Raw genomic sequence first — 5,400 nt, forward strand, 5'->3', positions numbered from 1 at the left:
TTTTATTCTATCTATGATGCGATGATGTATGTTAAGGGATTGCCTAAGGCCTCTTCGAGGACGAAGAAACCGGTTACGACTAGGGTTGCTCTCTGCTAGTGACATCCACCTTCACTAAATATAACAACGTAACACCCAAACATGAAAATTTATGAACTTTTTTAATCAGTTATTTCTTGCCTTCATTGACATTTGCAGTACTACCCATAGATAACTCTCTCAAGGCATCAACAACAAGATTAGCCTTATCTGGGTGATATATGATATTTATTTCACAATTTTTAAGAACCTCTAACCACTTTCTTTAATTGAGATTAAGATCCTTCAAACCCAACACATACATGAGACTCTTGTGGTTGGTGAACACATCTACATAAACACCATAGAGATAATGATGCCATATCTTGAGAGCAAAAACTACCATTACTAACTCGAGATCATAAGTATTGTACTTCCTCTTGTGAATCTTAAACTGCTTTGAGGCATAGGATATAACCTTACTATTATGCATCAACACACAACCATGTTTCACTCTAGACGCACTATAATAGACGACAAAACCCTATGTACCCTCTAGTAGGGTCAACACTAAAACAATAGTTAATCGAGATTTTAACTCTCAAAAGCTTCTCTTACGAGCTCTAGAGCATTGAAACTTAATTTTTTTAAGTCAACTTACTCAACGGGTATGAAATAGATGAGAAACCATCGAGAACCTTCTATATTACCCTGCTGTCCCCAAGAAATTCCTTATATCAATTGGGGATGTGGGTCTAGGACATTTTGCACTGCATCAATCTTGTGAATGTCGGCTTGAATTACTTCAGAAGACCCAATATGGCCTAAGAACACCGCATATTCAAGACAAAACTCAACCTAAGAAAATTTTCGATATATAACACTGAATCTTTGAGAGTTTGTAGGACTATTATGAGATGACTAACGTGATCATCCTTATTCTTCTAATATATCAAGATGTCATCGATATTATGATAACAAACCACATTGTGATACAGATTAAATACTTTGTTCATAAGACTTATGAATGGTGCAGGAGTGTTAGTCAGACCAAATGACATAAGAAAGAACCTATAATGACTTTAAAAGGTATTGAGTGTTGTATTCGGGATATCACTTTTTCTCACTTTTAACAGATGATAGTCATATTTGAGGTCTATCTTAGAGAATCAAGTGGCACCCTCGAATTGATCAAAAATATTATAAATCCCAGGAAGTGGATACGTTTTCTTTACAGTCACCTTATTGAATTAACTATAATCAGTACACATCCTAAGAGAACCATCTTTCTTTCGCATGAATAAGATCAGAATGCCTAAAGGTGAGAAACTATGTTGGATGAAACCCTTATCAAGGAGATCTTTAAACTGCTTTTTTAACTCAGGTGGATCCATTCTGTATGAAGGAATACAGATGATTTGGGTATCTTAATGGATTCCAATGTTGAATTTTTTATCCTTTTTGGAAGGGACTTTGGGTAAATCATCGGGAAAGAATTCTGGAAACTCAATTACGATTGTAACTGTCTAAAGGGATGGTGTCTCAACACTAAAATCATTTACTTGGACTATATATAGATACCACCCTTGGAAACCAACTCTGTGGACTTCAGATATTTAATGAAACGACCCATAGGAACTACTATATTACTCTTCTATTCTATGATTCGATCATTTGGAAACTGAATCTTGATTACTTGAGTCCTAGAACCGACTGAGGCATAACAACAATAAATCCACTCCATGCTTAGTATGACATCAAAATGCACCATGTCTAATTTAATTCAATCAAACATGTTGTCTTTATGAGAGAAAGAATAGAATCTTTCTACTAGAATACACCCTTAAACATATGTAAAAACATTGAAAGGTTCAAGAAGTTTGTGGGGACAACTCGTGGACTCCATGGTTATATAGGAGTTACAAAAATATAAAATCGTACATAGATCAAGTAAGTCCTACACAGTAAGACAAAGGACTTAAGCATACTAGTAACAATATCTTGTGAGTTCTCCATATATCAACGACTGGACATAACATACAGATGGTTTGAACCTCTGTCTGCTCCTGAAGTACCACCCTTTGGTGAAGTCCTACCCGATGGGGTGCCAAAGAAGTTTGGCCCTACTAACCCTGTTACCCTAGTTTCATATTAGGAAATCCTAGAAAAGTGACCAGCCCTTCCACACTTGTAACAACCATCAGTATCAACATGACATTCCCCCGAATGAAGCTTACCACACTTACCATGGGTTGCGAGTGAACTGTTGTGAGACACTACCTTGTGACTGAGAACCCTTAACTTTAAAATTCTTGGAGTGGGTTCCTATGATCATTCATGTTCCTTGGTCCAGGCACACTAGCTAATGATAGAGCAGTCCAGATGACCTTTTGTGGAAGGATGACCAATTTCTATTCCTGATTTCTATTGGTCAAACTCATAATAAATTGTCTTAGCCCTCTTATTATGGAAATCTTCCCTGTTTTTCAACTTATCCGCCTCCACCTTTTGTACATGAATCACAAGTCTAGTTATATCGATGTCCTTTATGAACATAGTTTCCTTCCCCTCCTAATTAGATAAATTGTATAAGCCCAGATGAAAACAAACTCATTCTACTTCTCATGTAATCCACCATCTCTGGAGAATAGTTGAATAATTGAGTGAACTTGAGGTCGTACTCTTGCACACTTATAGGATCCTTCTTCAGATTAAGAAACTCTTAAGTTTGCTTCCCATAGCTCTTAGAAAAAAAGTGCCCTAAGAAAGCATTCTCAAACACAATCCAACCAAAGGGTGGTGGACCTTCTCGTCTAGTCTTTTTCCATTAGGCGTACCACATATCATGGCAAAACCTTTAAGATAGTATGTAGCCAACTTCACACGCTCAACATAAACAATGTGCATGACCTTAAACACCTTCTAAAGCTCATCCACAAAGTTTTCCAGATTACCTGAGAGCTTTGACCTTGTGAACTCGAAGGGATTCATTCTTAGAAACTCTTAGACTTTGGACGTACTATTCATATCATGATGACAGGCTCTGTTTACACAAATATGTGTTGTCAATACTTGAGTCAACATCTTAATAGCATTCCTATACTTCGCATTAATGAAATCTCCTTGAGAGTGTTGCATCCCCAGTGTATTGGGAGCGTCTTGACCTTGAAGATTAGCATTTATCCAAGGTGGACATCCTCGAACAACTATTTTTGGAGGCATGATCTGAAAAAAAACACATAAGCACGAGTTGGAAGAAACTTTTATAGGGTTGAAATCTGTCTAACAGAGAAGAATAAAAAGAAAGTGAAAAGTTCCTAATTTTGGTAGCTTCCTCATTATAGATGTGGCATGCTTCATACTGATAAAAATGACTCTACTAGACACAAATTTATAACACCATCGGACTACTGAAACCTGTGCTTTGTAACCAAGTTTGTCACACTCTGAGCCTATACTTTGTACATGAACGATATTCGAGAACCATTACAGGTCCCCAAGAAAATCCCTGTCCTGACTTACTACTTAGCAAAAGTCTGATTCAAGAAGATATGGACTTTACAATTGAATTAAATCATTAAATCAAAGTATTCGATCAAATTTTCTTAAAATACTAAATGAAAGTAATAATTGTTTTAACAAAACAACTAAATAGTAATACTGAAAGACTCTCAATCTTATTTATTTATAAAGCCTCTATTGTTTGAAAATAGATATCGGGACAAGACCCGTGAAAACCTTTAAACAACTTCTAAAAGTGAACTAAAGACTAGAGTCCTCATATCTTTTGGAGGCCTCACCAAAATTTGTCTACGAGGCAAGTTATCTTAATTAAATGCCTGTTAGTGATCCTGAATACCTTTATCTGCATCATAAAAATATAGATTGAACGACATCAGTATATGGAATGTACTAGTATGTAATATATCTGAATATAAAAATAATTGAATTTATGGCGAAAAATATATCAAGTAAACAATATATGAACAAGTAATGAAAACTTTTTGTACTTTATAACAATATATGCAATAAAACAATATGAGAAAACTTTACTCCATTGGAAGTTTCTCTAACCTACAAAGATTAATACGAGCCTAAAAATGATGCAATATTTTGCAAGGGTCATTCTATACCTTTCCCGAGTATAAGATGCTATTGTAACTATGGATCCATCTAATAGGCCTTCACAAAGGCAGTGAGGAATCACATGACAAATCAGTATGATTTTATGAGACTTCGAGTTAAAAATAGACTCTTACCCAATTTTCGGTGCTAGATACTACTCTTAATCCAAATTGTATCCATTTGTCTCAATCATCCTTTATAGATAAACGTACTATTTATTTACTTTACTTTCACTTTTTTTCCTAAAGTAATATTCGAAAGAAGATCAACTATACTATTTCCATTTCTTAGTATCAAATAGTACATATAAATCATTTGATTCTTCAATTGAATGATCTTTTCAGAACATGCATTTGAATGTATACTGGAACCCTTACCTATCAAGTTTGAAATCGATGTATAAACAATTCTATATAATAATATCTAAAAATATGACTTTTATAACCAACAAAAGTGTATGTGATACAAAACGTAAACAAAAATTTAGAATTCAATATGTATAATACAAATCTAAATCTCGACGATTAAGGAATTGAAATTTACAATAAGAAACACAACCGAATTTGGATTTCAAGAGACTACAGATAAAACTCTAAACATAAAAGTTTAATGAATTAATTTAGATGTAGGATGTGAGGACAAATTTATTTCATCACTATGAGTAGCCTTACATACTTGAAAGAACAAGTTCTTGGCGAAATTGGTGAAAACTTGAAAAAACGCTCAAAACCCTAGTTTTCTCCTCTTGGATCCTTTATTTAAGACTTGAAAGTTTAATGTAACACCCGTAAAACAATTGACTATACTAGTGCCAAGAGCTAGGGTTCTAGAGTGTGATGTTGAGGGCATCCACTGGTCAATGTTCCATGGGCACCACCATGGGTCGTGGTGCCCTTGACAGCTCGTGAAGAGAGGTGTGGCCCCTGGCAACGGGCTTCCAAGTGGGGGGTCATTTAGTTATTTCCTTTTTAATTAGTTAATAAATGGGGTCATTATATATTAGTTCTATTAACCTATTTGAGGTATTTTAAGTGTCACGACCCAAAACCGAGCCGCGACTGGCACCCACATTTACCCTCCTATGTGAGCGAACCAACCAATCTAAACCTTAACATTTCAATTTAATATCAACATAAAGCAATGCGGAAGACTTATACTCATTAATAAAAGACAATTCAATAACTTCTAAAATTCAACATCTATTATTTCCCCAAAATCTGGAAGTCATCACCACAAGAACATCTATGATCAAATTAC

The sequence above is a fragment of the Solanum pennellii genome, chromosome 7 (assembly GCF_001406875.1).
Source record: "Solanum pennellii chromosome 7, SPENNV200".
NCBI classification, from domain to species: Eukaryota; Viridiplantae; Streptophyta; class Magnoliopsida; order Solanales; family Solanaceae; genus Solanum; species Solanum pennellii.